Here is a 26,153-nt window from a genome sequence, read left to right as displayed (position 1 = left end):
CATTAAATACAAACTCCCTTCTATTCGGTATCATAGAATCCCTACAGTGGCCCATTTGGCCCATCGAGTCTGCACTAACCCTCCATAACAGCACTCTACCCATGTCCACTCCACTCTATCCCACACATCCCTGGACACTAAGAGATAATTTAGCATGGCCAATACACCTAACCTGCAAATCTTTGGACTGAGAGAAGAAACCGGAGCACCCGGAGGAAACCCAGACAGTGGATGTGCAAACTCCACACAGGCACCCAAAGCTGGAATTGATCCCGGGTCCCTGGTGCAGTGAGACAGCAATGCTAACCACCGTGCTCCTGTGCCGTACAAAATGTTAATCTAGGCTTACACCCAAACCTAGCATTCTTCCACAGTGCATATTGTACAATGCTTCTCTTCTCCACATTCTACAGAACAAAAATATCATCCTTTCTATCCTAGTCTACAGTGCCACATTGAAAACATACATTATAAACTCACAAATTTTACATACCAGTGTTGGGTAAAAAGCAGATTCTTTTATGCTCCTGCTTGACTCTATAACTTGTGCTCCTCTTAAACTAGCAAGCTCGAGTAGTAAAAGAGTATATGTCAGAGTCAAATACCCTGCTTTAGACATCAACTTGATGACTAATGCAGTTATTATTAATCTGGCTTTATAGGGAGGAGCAGACTGCTGGAGCAAAAGCACTCATGCATGAAGTGCAATAACCTTATGTTTAAGCAGTGTCTAGACTCAGAAGCAGCATATTGTTAACATATCATAATAGGCACCTCCACCTTGTTACTCACTGCACTGCTATCCACTTATTATAATTTCTCTGTTCGAAAACTACACTTGTCAATTTTATGTTTCTTGGCATAAGCACAGTTAATATGAAGAACATTTTGTTTAACGGCCACAGAATACATTGGATGTGTCAATTAGTTGCACAGGTGCTGACCTGAGCCATTAAACAAAAAGATTACAAAAAATTAGATAACCTAAACTGTACAAAGTGTATAAGAAATAATTTGCCTTTATCAGTTCCTTTCACAACTGTGGGAAATGAAGCATATCTAAAAGGTAGTCACTATTGTAATGAAGGGAAATGCAGCAACCAATTTGCACACAGGATGGTCCCATGAACCACTAATGACACGATAATCTGTTTTAGTGGAGTTGTTTTGAGGGATATTTATTGGCCAGGACACCTTAATAACTCCAATATGCTTCTTTGAATAGTGCCATGGAATTTGTTACTGTCCATGTGAGAGCACAGGTGGAACACTTGGTTTAACATCTCATCCAAAAGGTGATGCATTCAGCAATGGAGCCCTCTGTCAGTACTGCATTGAAATGTCAGCCACGATTACTTACCCAAGACTCTGGAGTGTGACTTAAACCCACGGCCTTCAGACCCGGAAGCGAGCACTGCCACCGAACCTCTGCTGATACCCAAAGCATGTTAATCTAAACACTTGACCCACAAGAGCAGAATCAAAGATCGCAATAAAGTGTTTGCATGGGTTTCCTCCGATTTACTTCCACAGTCCAAGGATGTGCAGGTTAGGTGGGGTTAGGCGGTTAAAGCGGGCCTAGGTAGCCTGCTCTTTCAGGGAATTGGTGCAGACTCGATGGGCTGAATGGCCTCTTTCTGCACTGTAGGAATTCAATGATTCTAAAGGAACAGTAACTCAGAAATTAGGGCAGCTCTGAAAGTCCTGTAGGCTCAGTGCATTATAGGTTGCTCAGATATGCAGAAAGTTTCTTGTACAAGAATCCTCCTGATCCAAAATCTAAATTAGCACATTATCGTGGGCCATACTACAACAGTATTATCATAATGGTTAAGCTTATTCATATCAATACACCATAGCCTGAAAAAAATCAAGCCTGTGCCAAAATGATTTAATATTATCACCAATTAATTTCACTAATACAAGTTCCCATGTAGCGATCTGGGATGGCCACTTACAAAGGATCCCGGGAAATATGGCCACATGCAAAGGATCATGGGAAATATGGTCATCCCAGGACTCAGACACTCAGAACTTATGTATATTGGCAACTCAGATAACTGGATGCTATTGAAACCCCCAGCTTCTTTGCATTCTAATGGACCATTTCCCCAGAACAAAAGACATGTACCCAAAATGCCACGGTCAATGACCGCTCAGAACACGCCCTGACATCAAGGCACCCACCCTTTTATTGGCCAATATTGAAGGCAGTAATCGAAGCCTGCAGAATTATTGGGTCCAAAGCGAAGGACCGCCCAAAAGAGCGCAAAACCCCAGAAGGATAAAGAGAGACACTGCCATGTGTTCAGTCTCTCTTGGCCCCGGCGCTTGGTCTCTCTTGGCCCTGACCTACGCCTAAAATCAAGTACAGCATCACGACCAGAAGACAAGTTCAAGACCAACGATCGCTACCAGACGGATGAGCCCAGCAGAAACGAAGTCATTTCTCCAGACCCAGCCACGCAAAATCCAAACAAATCTGCATAAAGCCAGGTGCCTTAAATACAGATTTTTGTAGTGTTCGGTGTAATTTAGCTGGTAGTGTTTTATGTTGCATGTCGAAGTAATTCTTGTGTGTAAGTAAACTATCATTGAACTTGAACTAACTAACTGGTTGTTTGGTCTTTGATCGATATCCGGTAAAACATTGTGGTGGTATCATTTGATACCTGGCAAATCTGAAAAGCAATATCATCATTAATAACTGTCATATCAGCATCCAGTTAAAAAGAGCAACATTATTGTCGTCTCCGATGTGAATTGGCAACACCCATTATTAGCACTATCACTGTGAAAGATTAGAAAAGCCAATATTTAACCTTGTGGGATGCAGCTCAAAGTTCCAGTAGACGGGAGTCTACAATTGTAATGTTACGTATGTTTTCACAGATCAACTGAACATAAACTCTGGCATACCTGGTAGAATGCTTTACTGAATCCACAGTAAAAATAATACAATACACATTGCAATGCTGGTCAGGGACTGCAAGCTGAAGAGAATTTGAAAGTTTAAGATCTAGAGCCTCTAATGAGAAACTCAGCAATCTGAGATTTAGACCAGAATTCCCCGACCGTTTGCTGTCATCACAATGTTGTTTGCGAGAGTTTGCTGTGTGAAAATTGGCTGCTAGATTTCCTTACATTCCAACAGTGACTGAGGTTTTGAAAGGTGCTTTATAAATACAAGTCAATTCTTCATTTGCTGTACGTTGACACTTCTGTGGACAAATTAACTATCCCAGATATAGCAATGGTGGACTGCACTCCAAAAGTAATCCAGTGGCTATGAAACACTTTGAGGCATGAAAGACACCAAAATAAAAGTTAGCTGCTTTTCTCTCACCAATCAGAAACAGCATCTCCTCAAGCCAAAGCCCTCATTTTACACATAACAATTTTTTATAAAATCAAACTTGTACATACCCAAGAGTGACACAAGAGCATTTCCAATCACCAAGTCCTGTCTGGGACATGATGGATAAACACCCAATCTTGTTTCATAAAGAACCTTCACAGAAAAGTTACACTCTTCACCTCTGCCAACTACATTCGACTCTTCTGACTCTTACCGTGTAGAAACTACCAGGATTACCACATAATTGTGCAAAGAAGTGTTCAACTTTCATCATATAACTTACAAGCCACAGGACCAAAATCTTGCGCTAGAACTGAATGGGTACCAGCACCCAAGTCATAAAATACCCTCCAGGATTCTCCATACACTCATGCCCACATACTGGACACTAAATGCTGCACAAGAAGCTGAAGGTGCACATAACTCTCAAATACGAGGACTCCTGCCACAATTTTGCACTAAAGGTAAAGAGAGGAACTAAACATCAGAGTTCATAATTAACATCAGCCTGTTTCCTCAGATATCTGATAAAACTGACTGGTGTTTCCTCCTTGGTGTGTTCCGGAATTTTGTTGACAGCAAATTTTTAGTGGCTTGAAAATTACGGTAAAATCTGCAAAGGGTTCTGTAGAGATAGGAAAGAAACCAATGGATTAGAGGGGAGATACCATCCAAACAGATGCCAAGATAACTGTGGATTCAGGGCTGTGGGGAGTTTGGGTTGGGAACATAAAAGGCACTGAACATATGCATACAAAGTAGTAGTAGTGAGGCGTCACGGTGGGCTCAATACACACAGACGCAAGGAAGGGGAGTACAATACAAACAGAGGCATGATTGACAGCAGGAAATCAGATTGCGCATCAGACAAAAGCAAAAAATGACAATACAGTTTGAATAGGTAATGCACAGATGGAGCCTGGGGAAGCAATATTTCAATGATCACTCCAAAGGACAAACTTCCTTTCATATAGAACCTTTCATGACTTCAGGATGTCTCAAAATGCTTTGGATCCAATGAACATTTGCTGTGTAATCACTATTGTAATGTAGATAATGTGACCGCCAATTTGGACATAACAAAGGTCTCATAACCACCCGACAGCTGACCAGTTCATCTGGTTTGTTTAAGTGATATAGGCTGAGGCATGAATAAATGTTGGCCAGGACCCCAGTTAGATTTCAATGGTTTTCTTCAAAATGAGCCATGAATCTTTTGCTTTTAATCACTTCCTCATTAGTATAGTGGTCAGTATCCCCGCCTGTCGCGTGGGAGACCGGGGTTCAATTCCCGGACGGAGAGTTTATAATAATTTGGGCAGCACAGTGGTTGGCACAGTTGCTTCACGGCACCAGGGTAATTGGTTCGATTTCCCGCTGGTTCACTGTCTGTGCGGAGTCTGCACGTTCGCCCCGTGTCTGCGTGGGTTTCCTCAGGGTGCTCCAGTTTCCTCCCACAGTCCAAAGATGTGCAGGTTAGGTGCATTGGCCATGATAAATTGTCCTTAGTGTCCAAAAAAGTTAGGTGGGGTTATTGGGTTACAGGGATAGGGTGGAGGGGTAAGTGGGGTGCTCTTTCCAAGGGCCGGTGCAGACTTGATAGACCGATTGGCCTCCTTCTGCACTGTAAATTCTATGTTTTTACAGAATCTCATCCAAAAGTGCTGCATTGAAGGCCTTCTGAAGTGGGGCTTACACACAACCTTCCATCTCAGAGGAAAGAGTGCTACATTTAAACCAAAGCTGCTAACAGAAGAAGCTGTGAAAGTAGTCATTGAATCTATTACAAAGTTTTGTGTGCATCGTGTACAAACAAAATGGGTGCAGGTTGCCGGTTAGGTTTATAAACATCAATCTGATGTATATCTAAAGGCTGGAAAGGCACAAGAAGTGAACATTGTGATCAATTTTCTCTTGTGGTATTGACACCTCCTTTGTGAACATCAAAGCTTTCACAGTTCTAATTCTCAGGACAGCAAATGTAACCAATGTGACTTCCTTAGCCAACAGCATTTAACTAACTTAAGGGCGACACGGTGTCATAGTGGTCAGCACTGCTGCCTCACAGTGCCAGAAACCCGGGTTCAATTCAGATCTTGGGTGACTTCCTATGTGGAGTTTGCACATTCTTCCCGTGTCTTCATTGGTTTTCTCCGGGTGTTCCAGTTTCTTCCCACAGTCCAAAGATATGCTGGTTAGGTGAATTGGCCATACTAAATTGCCCTCAAGGTGGGGTTATGGGGATAAGGTGGGGGATTGCGCCTTTCAGGTGTTCTTTCAGAGGAGCGGTGCAGACTTGATGTGCCAAATGGCCTCCTTCTGCACTGTAGGGATTTTACAACAGTAAGTTGATATTTTGTTGTGTGGGGAACTGTGTTTTCTGCAAGCTAGCTGCAGTATTTACTTCAATAACAATTACTTCATTTCAAAAGTATTCATTTGTTGAAAAGCACTTTGGGGTATTGCTATAACCTGCCTGCTTACCACTGGCTGAGGACTAATGGCAATTCCACAATCCATCGTGAGTATAAGCTGCCCCAATTTGGGGGGGGGGGGGGGAAGAGAGAAATCACTAGCAGATTCCCTGCATAAATAAAGCTGGTCAGTTTGGAACCAGCCAGAGAGGAGTGAGCAGCAAGGGAGTTGCTGCTGCTCTTGTGCGTGTGTATATATATATATATATATATTATTGTAAATAAATGTTATTTCTTTCTGTCCTGAAAACTCGTGCTGGATTCTTCGTGGCCCTCACAAAACTGGCGACGAGGGTTAAAGTGAATAGCTGTCTACACTGCTGAAGCCACCTCCCTGGGTTTTTGTTGGATACAGGTTGGAAGTTGTTTTTGTTACACCATGCCTCTGTATGGACGTTTGGATGTTTTTGATGCTGCGTTGGAAAGTTGGAACCAGTTGCACAACGGATGCGTTACTATTTCCGGGCAAACAACATCACCGAAAATGAGTGCCAGGTGGTAATTTTGCTCACCGCCTGCGGCCCGCATATGTTTGGGATGATTAGGAGCCTTACAGACCCAGCTGCGCCAGACACCAAGGTGTTTAATGAACTTGTGAACTAAGTGGGGCAACAATTTTAGCCCAACCCCGTCCATGATAGTCCAGTGTTACCGGTTTAATACCGCTGAGAGGACCCCAGGAGAATCCCTTGCAGAGTTTCTATCCAGGCTACGCAGGATTGCGGAGTACTGTGACTATGGTGAGACCTTGTCAGAAATGTTACGCGACCGTTTGGTTTGCGGTATTAACAAAGCGGCCACCCAGAGAAAGTTGTTAGCTGAGCCTACACTGACTTTTCAACAGGCCATTCAAATAGTATTGTCCCAAGAGAGCGCAGAACGGCGAGTACAGGAGCTACAGGGAACGGAGGTGCACGCCTTGGGGCGCAACCCCTTCTGTCCGAAAGCGTCTCCCCGCATCCCTGCGGTACCTTGGGCGAGGCGACGTCTGGATCGACGCCAGTGGCTGTCAGACGTTTCTCCCCAAAGGGAGCCTTCTCCAGAACCAACTGATGTGGAGCCATGTCTGTGTCAGACTTGTGGGCGCTGACCCCGTCACGGATGCCGGTCCTGGGGGCGCCAGAGGCGCTGACGTTCTGACAGAAACTGTGGCCAGCCCAGGGGCCGTACCTTTCATTTGGATGAACCTGCGGTGACTACCCCCGAGGAAGTGGAGATGGAGGACGACTGCCTGCAGCTGCATTGTGTGGCAGCTCCCAGTGTGGCCCCCATTAAAGGTGACAGTAAGGGTCAATGGTCACCCGCTTGAGATGGCGTTGGACACTGGCGCAGCGGTCTCAGTGATCGCCCAGAGGACATTCGACCACATCAAGCAGGCAATACAGACCCTTACCTTAACCGACACACAGGCCAGGTTGGCCACCTACACAGGGGAACCATTGGACATTGCAGGAACTACGATGACCCGTTGTTTATGGACGCCAGGAGGGGCGTTTGCCACTTATTGTGGTGTGCGACCACAGGCACAGCCTGTTGGGTCAGGACTGGTTGCGCCATTTGCGGCTGCAGTGGCAGCACATCCTCCAAACAGTTTCTGGAGGGTTGACTAAGGTGCTAGGACTGTACCCAGATGTATTCCAGCCAGGTTTGGGGAAAATAAAAGGGGCCGTAGCCCGTATTCAAGTGGAACCAGAAGCCACGCCGCGCTATTTCTGGGCGCGCCCGGTGCCTTACACCTTGCTCGATAAGGTAGAAGGGAAGCTCACTCGTTTGGAGACCTTGGGTATTATCAGGCCCATCCATTTCGTTGACTGCGCAGCACCAATTGTACCTGTAATGAAGCCAGATGCCACAGTTCGCTTGTGCGGCGATGATAAACTTAGTGAATACGGCTTCCCGGCTCGACCGATATCCAATCCATCGCACAGAGGATCTCTACGCGAAGCTTGCAGGCGGACTCTCATTCACAAATTAGATATGAGTCACGCCTACCTACAGTTGGAGCTGGACCTTGCCTCCCGGCCATACGTAATTATCAACACACACCAGGGACTTTGAATATACACGGTTGTCCTTTGGGGTATCCTCTGCCTGCGCTATTTTTCAACGCATCATGGAGGGCATCGAGAGGTTTACCGCGTGTCACTGTTTACTTAGACGACGTTTTGATTACAGGGACAATGGAGCAGGAACATCTGGAAAAGTTGGAGGCTGACCATAGACGCTTTTCAGAGGCTGGAGTCTGTTTACGACGCACAAAGTGCGTCTTTCAGGTGAGGAAGTAGTCTACCTGGGTTATCGGGTGGACCGCGAAGGTTTGCACCCCGTCGCAGAGAAGGTGCGTGCAATTCAACAGTCCTCCGCCTCCACTGACACTTTGCATCTTTGTTCTTTTCTCGGCCTCGTAAACTATTACGGGAAATTCCTCTCCAATCTGGCAACTACGCTGGCCCCATTGCACCTCCATTCACCTGAGGAAGGAGCAGTGCACCGAAAGCTCGTGTTTGAAACAAATCTGTTGGACTTTAACCTGGTGTTGTAAGACTTCTTACTTCTTCAGGAAACTAAGGGAATTCGGCATGTCCACATTGATTCGTACCAATTTTTACAGATGCACCACAGAAACAACAGAAAACCGTGAACACAGCCCAGTCCATCACGCAAACCCGCCTCCCATCAATTTAATTGGGAACGGGTGCAGCATAATCGAAGTCCTCTCCCACCCAGGTTATTCTCTCTTCCAACCTCTTCCATTGGGCAGGAAATACAGAAGTCTGAGAACACGCACTAACAGATTCAAAAACAGCTTCTTCCCCGGAGTTGCCAGACTCCTGGATGACCCTCTTAGAGACTTAACTGATCTCTCTACACATCTTCTCGACTGAGTAGTACTACACTCTGTATGCTTCATCCGATGTCTATCTATGTATTTACATTGTGTATCTATCATATGTCCTATGTCTTTCATGTATGAAACGATTTGTCTGGACTTAACACAGAACATGACTTTTCACAGGGGAATACGCGTGACAATAAACCCAAATCCAAACTTCCAAGAAGAACATCAGCTTCTCCAATCTATCCACGTAATTGAAGTCCCTTCACCTGGAACCATTAATGTACATCATGTCTGCACCTACTTTAAAGCTTTCTCATCCATCCTAAACATTGGTACCCATGAATTGGACACAATACAGTTGAGGTGCCTTTTCAATCACTTCTCCTGGCCAGCGACCTTTGGCGACTTGTGCAAATATACACCCAGGCCTCTCTGATCCTGGAACGCCATTAGGATTATGCCTTTATTTTATTTTACTCTACCTAGCCCAAATACATGGGGTCCTGTGGTGCAGTAGGTAGCGTCTCTGCCTTTGAGCCAGAAGCTCCGGTTCCAAGTCACACCCCAGGACTTGGATGGTCAAGGGAGGTGTGCACATAACGTGGTCAAACAGGTTGAGTGTCAACCTACAAATCCTTCCAAACACACCAACAATGGGCGGTAAGAGTGGAAGAGATTCCTGGTCAGCTACGTGATGGAATGGCATTGGTGCCTCTACCACCACTATCCATAGCCCCAACTACAACTTGCATGTAGTCATATCAACTCGGACTCTGAGCGAACTGTAACATATCATAGATACATACATGGAAGATAGGAGCAGGAGGAGTACATTCGGCCCTTAGAGTCTGCTCCGCCATTCATCACGATCATGGCTGATCATCCAACTCAATAGACTAATCCTGCTTTCTCCCCATAGCCTTTGATCCCATTCTCCCCAAGTGCTATATCTAGCTGTAGCACTAGCCAATTGTAGTATTAAATAAATAGTTTTGTTAGTTTACAAAACTTTCTTAACTTACCTTCCATTCCCCAATAGTCTATGAATTAAACAAATCAGTAAACCAGAATAATAGCCAGATTTATGGGACCAGTCAGCGCAAAGATTTCAGAGTTAGAATGCACTGCAGATTTCAAGAAATCACTGCTTCAAAAGAAAGGTGTCTGTAAAACTACAACACATGATAAAGGCAAGTCATTAATAATCATTTAACAACTAGCTTTTACTAGAATTCTGGTAGATGTTAATTACTGCTGCAGAATGACATTATCAAGGGTTGCTATAGAAAAACTATAAGAGTAGAACGTGCCCAAACAACATGGATCATAAATATGGAAGCAATTATATTATCACACTGAAAAATATAAACACATGCGGAAAACGAAAGCTTACAAATAATGTGTAGGGGCACATAGGGTGGAAAGAGGCACGTTCCTGAAAACAGAAAAAGATGCACAGGGGAATAAGCAGAGTTTACAACATCAACAGAGAAAGGGAGACACGTGACAAGAGGCAGAGAACAGAAGACACATTCGTAATCCTCACAAAACCATCAATCTCTCTTCAGAGTTCACCAACTCGTTGACTTGGAGTTCAGTAAATTCTAATCACATCAGTAGGGTTTGATGACATATACAATAATAATGAGCCCATGTAAAGAAAGACTCCATGCCAGCCCATGTAAAGAAAGACTCCTTGCCACTGAACCAAAGCACAGAATGATTCTCTATAAGCATCCCCCTTCAGTAAAGTTCATGCAGAACTCCTTCACATACTCCGATGGAAAAGGATGGATGAGGAAACTTGTTAATTGTATATCATTAAAATGCAACTCAGAATCCATAGCAGTGAGTGTTAATGTGCGTGTTTTCTTTTGATAAAATTTCTTACCACTTTTCCTTGCCTGACAAGTTCAAAGTTATTCCACACTGAGCGATACTCAACCACACGTCACAATTAAGCAAACCTCATTCCCAACCCCTAACTCAACACAAAAAAACATCTGTGCACGATACCGTACACAGTCACTGTGGATTGTGTAGTAAAGGAGATCATTACCCACAGAAATCTAGTCTCAAAATAAACTGAGGAAGCGACAAACTGAATTTAACATTGGGTTAACTCTAATTGAAGAGTTAAACACTGATGGGATAGATTTATATCTAATGCAGAGGTGTGGGAGGTGAGCAAATGGGAGGTGAGTGAGTAGGAGGTGGGTGAGCAGAAGGTGGGTGAGAAGGGCGAGTGGGGTTTGGGTGATGGATGTGGGGCGATTGGATTTGGGTGGGGTGGGTCAGCATAGGGTGGCTGAGTGAGTGAATGGGGTGAGCTGATTGTGGAAGTGAAAAAGGTGAGATGCATGCATGAATGAGGTGATGTGAATGAGTGGGTGGAAGGTGTGGGAGTGGACAAACAAGTTGGGTAGTGTGAGAAGCATAGTTAAACTCCATTTGGAAACTAATGAAATAAGAATTTCTCTAAAATTCAATGTACTGTGCTTTAAAAAAAACTCTTCATTTTCTTTTATTGCTGTGTTAAAAGGAGCATGATACAATGACGGAGTGTAACTACACTGTTATTACAGCACTTGTACAGCATCAAGAGCTAAATCCATAAATCTGGCAGAGTTCAAACCAAAGCCCAAATTAGAAACAATGTCTGGCCAGGTGTAGTTAATATTAGTTCTACGGGTGATACAACATCCAGGGAATGCAGCACTACAGGACGCACAGGAAAATTCAAATATTCCCATTTCTGAAAATGGAAATGCCAGTGCCAATAATCAGCAAAAAGCAATGGAATTCCGTTTACTCGTTGTTCCACTAGTGATCAGCAATATTATCTAATTTATACCTCTATTGTCCTTACCGTATATTATCACATATTTGGCAGAAATGCCAGTGTACCCATTAGTTGCTCAGCCAAATTTAATGTAATTTTCAATTGTTGTAAAATGAATGTTACTGTATATTTTACACTCCTGTGCTCTGTGTTATACAAGAAAAAGACAGAATAGAGCATATAGCATCAGTTTGAACAGCTTGGGTCCCACATCAGCCCAAAGGCAAACACACTGTATGGACAGGTTCTTCATTTATACTGAAGCTCAGTTCCATGTGGTGCTGAAGGCTAATGGTGCAAGTGCGTGTCTGAGATCTACTGCAGCCAACTATCTCCTGGCATAGTGCCCAAGCTAATTGCAGTCCTGGAATCAATATGGATTTCCCCTTTAAGCTTCGTTTCTCATATTTGTTCATATTAACTCTTACTATATATAATCCCCAGTCACAAGATCATCCCTTACTGTAATTTAGACTTCTTGTACAAAGGCCAACCGATGGTTCTTACATTTTTTTTAAATTGCTTTACAAGTTTTCAGATTAATTGCAGTAAGGAGCACAGGAATCTCCTTCTGTTAGCGTGAAGTCATCGAGAAGACAGAGGTCAGAAAATGTGTACAGGATAGATTGTGGTGTTTCAGAAGACTAGTGGCTGGTGACATAATTTCAGTTACATTCCCCTGGGGTAAGAAAAACATAATTTCCGAAACCAAGTCACATAGATTGTGTCAAATCATAACTTGTTAACAAAATGAGTAAAAATCCCATTATATTAACCCCCTCCAACCTGAAAGGCTTAAGCAAGCAAGCTGTTTAACCTTCTGCTGTCTGGGAGTGTCCAGATCTATCTGAAAAAGGGACTTGCTTCCAGGACTCAAAGCTGAGCAGATGGTTTCCACCTTAGTCCTAAAAAAGGTTTCTCCCTCCAAGGACTCTGCACCAAGATAGGCAAGTAAAACCTGATTGTTAACTTTAGACATAAATGTTATCTGAAATATATGCGTTGCTTAATTGGAATGTAGAGGCAGGTTTCAGGAAGCAAGTTAAGATAATGTACCTGTGAACTGTAAAGCTATTTCTTTGCTGCTAATGTGCACAATACTGTGTTCAAATTAATGCTTGTTTTAATATAAAAGTTGTCTACTGGTCAATGTTATCACTCCTGTGGTGCAGCAACATTTCCTCACAGTTTTAATAAATGCAAATAGTTGGGTTCTAATCCAGAATCTTAACCAAAATTGGTGTTCTGGCCTGAATCCATAACACCTTTATGTGTCTTTTAAAACAGTTTCTCCTGTTCACTTCTTCTGATTATCTCGACTACCTAACGTCAACGTCGAAGAACACAAGGACTGCAACATTCAAGAAGGCGGCCCTGCCAGTATCACACATCCATAAAACATGGAAGTAGTGAGGCTAGGTAGCCATGGTCACAGTCATAGAGGTCTGCAGCACAGAAAAGGCCCTTCGGCCCACCGTGTCTAGGCCGGTTAAAAACAACCACCTAAGTATTCTATTCCAATTTTCCAGCATTTGGTCCATAGCCTTGTATGCCTTGGCATCACACGGGCACATCTAAATACTTCTTAAATGTTATGAGGGTCTCTGCTTCCACAACCCTTTCAGGCAGTGAGTTCCAGACTCCATCCACTCTCTGGGTGAAATTGCTTTTCCTCATCCTCTAATCTTCCTGCCTCTTACCGTAAATCCAAGCCCCCTGGTCAATGATCCCATCACCAAAGGGAAAAGGTTTCTTCCTGTGTATTCTATCAATGCCCCTCATAATTTTATACATTTCAATCATGTCCCCCACTCAGTCTCCTCTGTTCCAAAGAAAATAACCCCAGTCTATCCAATCTCTCTTCATAACTAAAACTATCCAGCCCAGGCAACATCCTGATAAATCTCCTCTGTACCCTTTCCAGTGCTACCACATACCTCCGATAATGTGGATCCAAACCTGTACACAATACGAGCTGTGGTCTAACCAATTTTTATACAGTTCCAGCATAACCTTCTTACTCTTAAACTTTATGCCTCGGCTAATAAAGGCAAGTATGCCATATGCATTCTTAACCACTTAATCCACCTTCTGCTATCTTAAGGGATGGTTATACATGCACAAGTCCCTCTGATCCTTGGTGCTTCTCAGGGTCCTGTTGTTCCATCATGTATTCCCTTGCCCAAGTGTATCACCTCACACTTATCTGGATTGAATTTCATTTGCCACTGATCAGCTCATTTATATCCTCCTGTAATCTATGGCTAACCTCTTCACTATTTACTGTCCCACCAATTTTGTATCATCTGCAAAATTGCTGATCAACCCTCCTGCATTCAAATCCAAATCATTTATACAAACCACAAACAGCAAGGGCCCCAACACAGATCCCAACAGAACCCCATTGGACACAAGTCTTCAAGTCAGAAAAATGCCCCTCAATCATCATCCTTTATTTCCAACCACGCAGCCAATTCTGGATCCAATTTGCCAAATTTCCATAGGTCCCATGGATTCTTTGCTATCAGTCTCCCAAATGGGATCTTATCAAAGGCCTTGCTGAAGTCCAAGTAGACTATGTCAAATGCATTGCACCTGGTCACTTCTTCAAAAAATTCAATCAAGTTGGTCAGACATGAACTTCTCTTAACAAAATCATGCTGACTGTTCTTGATTAATCTCTGCCTCTCCTAATGCAGATTTGCTTCAGAATTGCTTCCAATAGTTTCCCCACCACTGAGGTTAGACTTACTGGTCTGTAGTTTCCTGGTTTATCCTTTCCTCCCTTCTGGAATAATGGTACCACATCGACTATCCTCCAGTCCTCCGGCACCTCTCTTGTGGCCAGAGAGGAATTGAAAATTATTGCCAGCGCCCCTGCTATTTCTTCCCTTGCCTCACTCAGCAGCCTAGGATACATTTTGTCTGGCCCTAAAGATTTATCTACTTTTATGCCTGCCAAACCACTCAGAACCTCCTCTCTGTCTATGTTCATTTATTTAATTTCATCACAGTCCTTCTCCCTGATTTCTATACCCACACCGTTCCTCTCACCAGTGAGCACAGGCATAAAATATTAATTTGGCTCCCAGGGTCCACACACAAATTAGCACTGTGGTCCTTAATGGGCCCTACTCTTTCCCTAGTTATCCTTTTATCCTTAATGTACTTGTGAAATAACATATGGTTTTCCTTTATTTTACCTGCCAGTATCCTTTCATATCCCCTTTTTGCCCTCCTAATTTCCTTTTTAAGTTCTCTCTTGCACATTATATACTCCTTTCATGCTTCTGCTGTTTTGAACCTGCGATATCTGCCATAAGCTTCCCCTTTTTCTCTTTATCCAATGCTGTATAGCCCTCGATATCCAGGGTTCACTGGATTTGTTGGTCCTATCCTTTTTCTTTATTGGGACATGTTAGCCCTGTCCTCTCCCTGTTCCCTTCTTGAATATGTCCACTGTTCTGTCACAGATTTACCTTGACGTGTCTTCTCTCAGTCCACTCTGGCCAAATCATATCAAATCCATGGTTCAATAGCCAGGTTTTGAGAAAACTCTTGCCGATAGGTTTAAATGTTGGAAGGCAGAAAGGTTTTCTGTAGCACATCACTTCTAAGTTACAATGTTTTGGATTCATGCCTCATTTCAGCACTTGACTTTGTGATTCAGGTGTCACTTCTATGCAATACTGGAACATTAACCAAAGTCACTTCTGCTTGTTCCATTGGGGAGGGTGAATATTAGCAATCTCAAAGTACTATTCAAAGACAAGTAGGCAGCAATACCATTTCCTCAACCAACAATGAAATGGTCCCTCATCAGAAGGTGAAATTTTGCTGTGTTTAAAATGACTACCAAATACTTCATACTTTATGGTAAATCACTGTTAGAAGAGCTTCAGAACAATGCAATATGTCAGAAGCAGTTTTTACTGCTGATGATGATATGGGTGAAAGCGATACAAACATAAACAGGCTCAGGAGGGTTAGAGCCGAAAGTACATCCATTATTTACAGCCATTGATTTTGGAATCGGTATTTAAAAAGTCTGCATATACCAGTCGCACCAAATTGTACAGCCCTTTCTTGCCAGAGCAATGGTTCATCAAACCCATGTCCAATCACAGCCCTTATACATTTAACATGTATTAAAGATTGAACTTTGAAGTTTCAGGCATTGGTTGAGTGTGAGCAATCTCACTTCAAAGCAGAAGGTTGTGGATTCAAGTGCCACTCAAGAGGTTTGGGCACATAATCTAGGATGACAGTTCAGTGGAATACAAAGGGAGTGCTTTATTGTTGGAGATGCTGCCTTTCAGAGTCTAAATTAAGGTCCAAAATGCTCTCTCAGATGGAGAATAAAAGATCCCAGGACGAGCAAAGTAGTTGTTCCTGACCGCAAAGTTATCTCTCAAACAACAGGACTAAAGCAGATTATCGAGTTATTTATCTCATTCCTGCTTATGCAGTTCACTGTGTTCAAATTGGCTGCTGCATTTCCCTACAACACAACAGTGACTGCATTCAAAAGTACTCGATTGGCTCTGGAGTGTTTTGGGTTATTCTGATGTGAAAAGCTGTACATTACTGCAAGTTCTTTCTTTCAAGCTCTTTATTATGTATGCTGCTTACTTTCAATTTGCATGGCTAGCAGTTGCCTGTCACAGAATACAGAAGAGATAGTTTGAAACACTGCTCTTTCTAAAATAAATTTAGAGTACACAATTCTTTTTTCCAATTAAGGGGCAATTTAGCCAATTCACCCACCCTCCACATCATTGGGTTGTGGGGGTGAGACCCACGCAAACACAGGGAGAATGCAAATTCCACACGGACAGGACCTGGGGCCAGAATCGAACCTGGGTCCTCAGCGCCATGAGACAGCAGTGCTAACCGTTGCGCCACCATGCTTAGTTTGAAACATTGCTAACCAAAACTAAGCAATGTCACCCGTGAAAGATCGCCATCTAAATATGGTAATTTGGAGAAGTAGCTTCTATTAATTCTCAAAATATCATTAAAGGGGGCTGGTTTAGCACAGTGGGCTAAATAGCTGACTTCTAATGCAGAACAATGCCAGCAGCGCGGGTTCAATTCCCGTACCGGCCTCCCCGAACAGGCGCCGGAATGTGGCGACTAGGGGCTTTTCATAGTAACTTCATTGAAGCCTACTGGTGACAATAAGCGATAATTATTATATTATTATTATATTAAGACTCTTTTTAATGAACAAAACTTCAAAGAATGAATCAGCAGCTTGCAAGTCCAGCCTTCCCTCCAAGTCCCACGCACTCTGACACACATCCGGTCGTTCTCACAGCAGAGGAGACTAGAGAAAGGAGTAAACGTTATTACACAAGCCTAATAGGGGTGTAGGAATGAACATCATAGATAAAAGAAAATGATTGAGATACGAATAGTGCCAGAAATAGTGCTGGCTGTCTGCAAATGTAATGATATTATTCCAGGACTGGGGCAACTGTTCATTTACCTGCACGGATACAGAAAAATTGGGATGACAGGGAAGGCACAGAGGTTGTTTCCCTGACTGCTGAGTCTAGAACTTGGGAGCATAGTCTCAGAAATTGTTAACCTTGAAATTCTCTAATCCAGAGAGCTCTGAAACACGCACTCAAGATGGAGATTGCTAAATATTTGGACTCTAAGGGAATCAATGGGTGTGTAGATTCATCGGGAAAGTAGAGTCGAGGTGAAAGATCAGCCATTGCAGTATCTAATGAGAGCAAGTTCAAGGCTTTTTCTTGCTCTTACTTCTAATGTTCCTTTGATTGTCATCACAATCATACAACATAAAGGGTAGTTCTACACAAGATAATTTTGCATCATGCTATTTCTAATAAAATAACAACTTTAATTTATATAGCATCTCCAACAGAGATCACTAGGTATTTCAGAAACGGAAATATTGAGAAATAATTGTTATGCTTTGGATTACCATGGGGAAATTGAAACACACACAAAAGGAGGCAGAAGTGGAACTTTTCTAAGAAATCAGCTCCAGAGGGTGCAGCCAAGATGACTGAAGAACGGTAGTTCAAAATGAGAAACGGACGCACAAACGCACAACGGTTGGAATGAGAGTTCTGGGACAGATACAAGGCTGGCGAAGTTGCAGAGACTCAGTCGACAAGGCCAGGAGTGGAGAAATTTTAATTTAATGCTTTTGAGGACATGAAGCCAGTGCATAAAAGCAAGGATTTGAGTATTGTGCAAGGAAGGAAACAACTCATGCAGAACAAAATCTGGGCAACTATGGTAAAACATGATATGGTATTTGTGACAAGTGAAGACTTCGGAGGCTTGTTTGGAGTGTGCGTAAGTGATCGAGTTCAAGGGCAGCACGGTTATGCAGTGGTTGGCACTGCTGCCGCACAGCGCCGAGGTCCGATCCCGGTTCTGGGTCACTGTCTGTGGGGAGTTTGCACATTCTCCCCATGTTTCACCCCCACCACCCAAAGATGTGCAAGTTAGGTGGATTGGCCACGCTAAATTGTCCCTTAATTGGAAAAAATGAATTGGGTACTCTAATTTTTTTTTTTAAAGTAAGCATAGATTATTCTGAGAATTCAAGACGGTTTTAGATGACCAGGGTGTGGAATTTAAAACTGAGATCAGCTCAGGATCAAACAGGACATCAAGATTGTGTACAATTTTGTTCAGTGCAAAGGAGAGGCTGTGAAAGAAAATGCAACCAGTCACAAGGGAGAGTTTATATTTTTGAATATTTAATTAAATACAAATCATTCAATATCTGGATGAAGTGAGGAAAATTAGAAGCAGACAATACAGATTTCAGAAAGGACTCCTGTATTTGACAAACCTGATAAAAGCTCTTTGAGAGGATAGCAGATATGATGGCAATGGACATGGTGCTCAAGTCTTTGACAATATGCTGCATAGGAAACTACTGGACAAGATTAAGCAGTCGCAAATTTGCGGAAGCCATCTGTTGTATGATGTTGTACTTGCCTGCATGCCATTGTATTGTAAAGATGCTCGGCAGAGCTAAGTTAATGTGTAATTAGCGAATAGAACCACCCACTGTATTATGTACAGTCACATGGTAAGGCTCATGGAACACTCTATAAACTGCTTGCATGAAGACAGCAGCACCATGTATGACAGTAACTTGGAGCTATACATAGTTGACTAAAACCAACAATATGTTTAAACATACAAGTCTCAAGATTTCACCATTTAGACTTCAAGCGAACTCAGAAAACAACAGTGGCAAATTGCATTATAAACTGGTTAAAAGAGCAGAGCATGAGTTACGGACACTTTCTTAAAGTGGTTGGAAGCAGGCAGCAGGGTTCTATTACTGTTCTGATACTTTATCGGTTCACTGCGTACATCAATGTTTTGGGTATACATAGAATATACAGTACAGGAGGCCATGCGGCCCATCGAGTCTGCACCGACCCACTTAAGCCCTCACTTCCACCCTATCCTCGTAACCCAATAATCCCTCCAAACCTTTTTGGTCACTAAGGGCAATTTATCATGGCTAATCCACCTAACCTGCACGTCTCCGCACAGACAGTGACCCAGTGGGGAATCGAACCTGGGACCCTGGTGCTGTGAAGCCACAGTGCTAATCACTTTTGCTACCGTGCTGCCCTATAACGGCAAAGATGTCCAAATTTGCATTTGATATTAGATTTTTTTTAAATTAAGAGGTAAATAAATAATATTGGCATCTGAAGGAATAAACATGGGGCTACTGATAAGATAATTGGCAAGCAAGTGATGGAGCAATTCAATGTAATTAAATTACATATCCTATTTAATTAAAAAAACTAATGAATACATATACTTTGAATGGAGGAATGATAGGTGTTGGTGCAGAACAGAGCGATTTCAGAGTTCATGCTTACAAGAAAATGGCCTGCATTTTGTGCTAAGAATAACAGTTTGAAGTATATTGTAACAACCAACTCAACATTAAAACACATGACATAAAAACACATGGAATTGCTGCACTTACAACTAGTTACCTATTAATCATGCTAATAAAAGTAAGGGTTGATGTATATGAGAACAAGTGAAGTATTTTACAATATAAGTAAGAATTACTCGCATAAAACCTCTCTGTCCCTGAAAATTTTATTTTACAAGTATGGAGTAGCATTCCTTCAGGATTTACTATTGTTGGCAACTTTTTTAAAAAATGTTAACACTTTTTTTGACTCTAACCTCTCAATACCTAGCTTCGATTTGCTTTAATTACATTATTTTAATTAACTACTCTATGCTTCCTGCTTTACACTCTACATGTGTCAGTGATGATTCTTCAATCTAATTAGTCAATGAGCCATGCTGTTGCTAGCCCTGCTCAACATCTACCACAGCTGCCCTGTAAAGTGCTGCTGATGACAGCAAGTTGTTGATCAAATGCCTGCAAGAAAAAAATCTGTGAGTAGCTGTAAGCATAATGAACAGCGAGTGCCCTCCCTTCACTACTGGCCACAAATTCCAGACCATGAAATTCCAGCACATCAAGTAGGTAAGACCATAAAAAGGTTAATGGAACATTAGCTTTTATCGCAAAAGGCATACAATACAAGATGAGAATTTGAAGCAATATTTATATAAACCCATAGTGGAATCAGGTTTGGAGTACTGTGCCCAGTTTTGGACCCCACATTATAGGAAGGATATTAATGGAATACAGAAATTACAGTGCAGATTGATTGATTGGGTTGCTGCATCGTATAAAAAAATATAAATATGAAAAAAGACTTGAAACATTGGGGCTGCTGTCATAAGAACAGGGGAATCAAGGGGCTATTTAATGATCTTTATGAGACGGTAGTTAGAAACATATAATTTTCAACGATTGACAAGTTGAGGAATAAGGTGACATTCATACAAGACTAAATGTAAAGATCCAGGACAGTCAATGAGAAATTCAGTTTTACAGGGGTGTTTGCAAGCTTGTGGAATACACTATTGAAATTAATGACTGAAACATCAAACATATCAATATTTATTTTCCAATTGCACAGGGCGAAATCGCTGGCTTTGAAAGCAGACCAAGGCAGGCCAGCAACATGGTTCAATTCCCATACCAGCCTCCCCGAACAGGCGCCGGAATGTGGCGACTTGGGGCTTTTCACAGTAAATTCATTTGAAGCCCATTTGTGACAATAAGCAATTTTCATTTCATTTAATTTCAATTAAGAGGCAATTTAGAGTGGCCAATTCACCTACCCTGCACCTCTTTGGGCTGTGGGGGTGAGACCCATGCAGACATGGGGAGAATGTGCAAACTCCTCACGGACAGTGACCCAGGGCTGGGATCAAATCAGAGTCCTTGACGCCGCGAGATGGCAGTGCTAACCATTCTGCCACCGTGCTGCCCCTAAACAAACCAACATTTAAGAACGAATTTCATTCTACTGTGATAATTCTGAACAAGTATGTAATTTTGCCTTGAGAAAGCAAAGTGGAATAATATTTGACATAGTCATGCCAAATTAATTTAAGTTCATTGTTTGCTGACTTGGTGGGACACAGGTAGGAACTATTCCAGGCAAAAAATGGGAAGAGAAATAGCCAGCAATTTGTAAGGAATGTCAAACCCAAAGATGAGGGAGCAGTTAAGATGACCCAAATTAGTCGTTGTGAAAGGATAGACAAGAGGGAATAGCAAAGCTAAAACTCATTTAGGAGGAAGTTACGGAAGAGTTTTCCTATGGGTAGGTTGTAGTTAGGGAGTTAGGGAAGATAAGTTTTGTAGGTGGGGAGGGAGCCACGGTTATAGTACCACTGATGTTGAGGCAGAGAGGGCATGAGAAATAGTGAAGATGATGGTTGGTTTCAGATATGGGGAGTTTTTGTGGAAAGTGACGGGATGAGAAGTTTTCAGAAGGATGTTATGGTGGAGGTGCAAATCACCGAGGATGAAATAGCCTCCCAGTCTATAAGACAAGAAAAGACAAATCGACGAACGCACTGGAATGGGTCTTGGTGAAACAGATTTTGAATGAATTACTGGACTGAGTGAGCTGTTTCGATCATAAGATGCCAGAGGAGTACGGAGAAAGGCAAAAGTATCACTTGGTAATGAGACCTATGCCAATACTGCAATGGTTAATGGATATACAAAAGTGGGGAGGCTTTGGTGGAGGAGAGGGAAGCACTACCATAAGCCACATTGTTGGTATTACCAGAATGTGAGGTATGGAATGGATCTTATTCAAATAGAGCAGCAAATATCCTAGAAGGCTTTTTTATTATTATTTCATGGGATGTGAGCATCACTGGCAAGATAATCATTTATTGTCCATCCCTAATTGTCTTTTAGCTATGTGGCTTGCTCAGCCATTTCAGACAGCAGTTGAATGTCAACCACATTTTCCTGTGGATCTGGAGTCAGATTCAGGTCAGACTTGGCAAATGTGGCAGATTTCCTTCCCTAAAGCACATTCTTGAACCAGATGGGTATTTACAATAATTGTCAACGGTCTTATGATGACCAAGAAACCATAAATAGCAGATTTTTACTGAATTCAAATTTTACCATCTGCCACAGTGGGGTTCAAATCCAATTCCCCAGAGCATTACAAGCTGACATCGTAATGGCTGAATTGCCACAGTTGAGAGGAAAAGTGGAAGAGATATAGGGAGACAAAAATAGTTAACTCCTTCGAATGGGGGGACGTTTCACAAAAGTGATGGTAGAGATGGATCAGTAACAGTGACAGGTTGGAAGAGTGGCCCAGAAATACAAATATTGAAGGATGGAGACGAGGCATGGTAAATTGAAAAGAGACCCACAGTGTGGTCTATTAATGACTAAAAAAGTATGAATGGAGCTCAGGTACAGTGCACCAGGTAAAACTGGCATAGGGAAATGTCGGAATAAATAGGTTAACAGTGGAGATTTAGACATGACAAGCAGGGAAACAGGAATCCTGACAGGCAAGGGCCTAGGTGGATTTCAAACCGCCTGCATCTACAGCGCAAGACTTCACCACAGACTGTGGGAGAAATTGGCAACAATGACACGTTTAATGATTAACAAGAGATACACAGAACGCATTTAGGTAGCCATTTCAAGGCTGTAACCCAATACGAGTTCAAAGGGCAGTCACAAAGTATTTTTAACACGATACTCAAACCTCTCAGTTCAATTACAGCCTGTAACTCATTCTCCAACATCCATTATTATGTTTGGTTCAGTCAGTAGAACAAAGGAAAGCATTATTCAACTAAAATGAAAGGTTGAAGAACAATTTTGTTTGATCATTGATTCACCTCAGATGTTGAAGAAAAATTGTAGTGGGAAAAGCAGACTTAAACCACACATTAAGTTCATTCCCACACAATATTAACACTAGGAATTCAATAAAGTATAATGGTGCAGCAGTGAAATCACTAATACAAATACCATGCCTACTTGAACTGATTGAAACATCCAGCAACGCAATTAACAGATTTTGTCCTTCAGCCCAGGAATTAGACTAGAGGGAGCATTTTGACGAACTTGTTGCAGAGGACACTGTCTTGAGGAACACCTGCAGTAATGTCCTGGGACTAAGATGTTTGGACTTCCAACAACCACAACCATCTTCCTTTGTGTTAGATATGACTCCAACCAGTGAAGAATGGTTTCCCCCAATTCCCATCGACTCCAGTTTTCCAGGGCGTGGTCAAATGCTGCCTTGATGTCAAGGGCAGTCATTCTCAACCCACCTCCTGAGTTCAGCGCTTTTGTCCATGTTTGGACCAAGGTTGCAGTGCAGTCAGAAACCAAGTGACCCTGACAGAATCCGAACTGAGCAGGTTATTGCTGTTCAAGTGCTGCTGATAACACCAAACCTCCACATTTTGTTGTTCGAGTGGACGGTACCTACTTCACACATGGATATACTTTGATGATTGAGAGGGCAGTAATTGGCAGGATTAAATTAGTCCTGCCTTTTATGGGCAGGATATGCCTGCATAATTTTCCACATTATTGGGTAGATGCAGTGTTGTAACTATACTGGAATAGGTTGGCTAGGGGTGAGGCTAGTTCTGAAGCACAAATCCTCAGTACTAATGCTAGAATGCTGCTGTCAGGGCCCATAGCCTTTTCTGTATCCAGTGTTTTCAGCCCATTTTTGATAATCATGTGGAGTGAATAAAATTGGCCAAAGACTGGCATCAATGATGCTGGGACCCTCATGAGGGGGCTGAGATGAATCACCCACTCAACATGTCTGGCTGAAGATGTTTGCAAATGCTTCAGCCTCGTCTTTTGCAATGATTCATTGGGCTACTCATCATTTAAGATGGGGATATTTCTGCAGCCTCCTCCTCCTGTTTGTTGTTTGATTATCCATCACCATTCATGACTGGATCTGGCAGGACCTGAGCTTTGATCTGATCAGTTGGTTGTAGGACCGCTTAGCACTGTCTATTGCATGCAGCTTCCACTCTTTTGCATGCAAACTGTCCTGCGTTGTAGCTTCATTTGGTTAAAAGCTCATTGTTGGGTCTCCCTGGTGCTCTTCCTGGCAGGCTCTCTTACACTCTGCATGGAACCAAGTTTGATATTTTGGTGGATGGTAATGGTGGGGTAAAGGATATGTCGGGCCATGAGGTTGAGTACAATTCTGCTCCTGCTGAAGACCCACAGTGTCTCACGGATGTCCTTAATCTTTCGCAATTAGCACTGTGGTAGTGCCACACAGCACAACGGGAGAACGTAAGAACATAGGAACTAGGAGCAGGAGTAGGCAATTCAGCCCCGCATCATTCAACACGATCATGGCTGATATCACCTCGGCCTCATCTCCATGTTCCTGCCCTCTGCCCATAACCCTTCATCCCACTACTAATTCAAGACCTATGTCTCCTTAAACTTGTTTAGATTTCCACATCCACTGCACTCTGGGGTAGAGAATTCCACAGATTCACAACCATTTGAATGAAGTAATTCCTCCTCATTTCTATTTTAAATCTGCCATCCCTTAGCCTAAGACAAAGGGCCTCTCATTCTCGAGTGTCCAACAAGGGGAAACATCTGCTCTATGTTACCCTGTCAATCCCCTTTAGCATCTTATTTAACTCAGCCAGATGATCTCTCATTCTTCTAAACTCCACCGAGTATGGGCCTAAACTGTTCACACTCTCCTCATAAGACAAGTCCTTTATCCCTGGAATCAATCTAGTGAATGTTCTCTGAGCTGCCACTAATATATTTGCATCTTTCCTCAAGTAAGGGTACCAAAACTGTGTGGAGTACTCCAGATGCAGTCTCACCAATGCCCCATATGGTTGCAACAACACCTCCCTACTTTTATACTCTATTCCATTAGCGATTAATGCCAAAATTCCATTTGCCTTTCTTACCTGCTGCACCCGCATAGTACCTTTCTGTGATTCATGCAGGAGGACACCCTGATTCCTCTGCACTGAAGCACTTTGATTTTTTTCTCCGTTTAGATACGAAGTTGCCTTTGTACTCCTCTGACCAAAATGGATAACCTCATCCTTTTTTTTTTAATAAACATTTTATTGAGGTATTTTTGGTATTGTAACACAACACAATAAACAATGTACATGAAACTATAAACAGTGCAAAAGCCATCTCCCTCCCTTACAGGTCCCACATTTATTAACCCCCTACTCTAAACTAAACGAACCCCCTCCCCTTCTGCTGACGATTAATTTTCCGCGAAGAAGTCGACGAACGGTTGCCACCTCCGGGCGAACCCTAACAGTGTCCCTCTCAAAGCGGACTTGATTTTCTCCAAACAGAGAAAGCTAGCCATATCCGATAGCCAGGTCTCCAATTTTAGGGGCTTTGAGTCCCTCCAAGCTAATAGTATCCGTCTCCGGACTACCAGGGAAGCAAAGACTGGAATGTCTGCCTCTTTCTCCTCCGGGATTCCCAGGTCTTCCGACACCCTGAAAATCGCCATCTCTGGACTCAGTGCCACCCTTGTTTTTAACACCGTGGACATGACATCTGCAAACCCCTGCCAAAATCCCCTAAGCTTCGGACATGTCCAGAACATGTGGACATGGTTCGCTGGTCCGCTCGCACATTTTGCACACCTGTCTTCCACGCCAAAGAATCTTCTCATCCGGGCCACTGTCATGTGAGCCCGATGAACGACCTTGAATTGTATCAGGGTGAGCCTGGCACATGTTGCGGACACTTTTTGACTCTACTCAACGCGTCCGCCCATAGACCATCCTCTATCTCACCTCCCAGCTCCTCCTCCCACTTGCGCTCCAGCTCCTCGGTCTGCATCTCCTCTGACCCTATAAGTTCCTTGTAAATGTCAAAGACGCTCCCTTCTCTTATCCACCCTCTGGAAACTACCCTGTCCTGAATCCCCTTAGCCGTAGGAGCGGGAAGGTTGACACTTGTTTACATAGGAAGTCCCGCACCTGCAGCTACCCGACTTTGTTTCCCCTCGCCAACCTAAACTTCTCCTCCAGCGCCCTCATACTCAGAGAACTTCCCTCTATAAACATATCCCCCATCCTCTCAATCCCTGCTCTCCGCCATATCTGGAACCCCCCATCCGTACTTCCCGGGGCAAACCAGTGATTATTACAGATTGGGGACCAGACCGATGCTCCTTCTGCTCCCACATGTCTCCTCTATTGCCTCCA

General features: G+C 42.9%; 1 protein-coding gene across 7 annotated transcripts in view; it reads right to left on the bottom strand.

The window, feature by feature from the left end:
* Positions 1-26,153, bottom strand: part of pxna (paxillin a) — a 212,920-nt gene that overhangs the window by 81,130 nt on the left and 105,637 nt on the right. The window contains exon 1 of one of the 7 annotated variants that reach the window (XM_038792743.1): positions 3,427-3,567. The exons of 5 other annotated variants lie outside the window; for them this stretch is intronic. The gene's annotated coding sequence lies outside the window, so the exon portion shown is untranslated. Of the gene's footprint in view, positions 1-493; positions 570-3,426; positions 3,568-26,153 lie in introns of those variants that run through there. One more of the 7 variants, XM_038792753.1, reaches the window with a different exon arrangement.

This window comes from Scyliorhinus canicula, chromosome 1, assembly GCF_902713615.1.
Source record: "Scyliorhinus canicula chromosome 1, sScyCan1.1, whole genome shotgun sequence".
In the NCBI taxonomy this organism is placed as follows: domain Eukaryota; kingdom Metazoa; phylum Chordata; class Chondrichthyes; order Carcharhiniformes; family Scyliorhinidae; genus Scyliorhinus; species Scyliorhinus canicula.
This window is presented reverse-complemented; position numbering and strand designations above follow the sequence as displayed.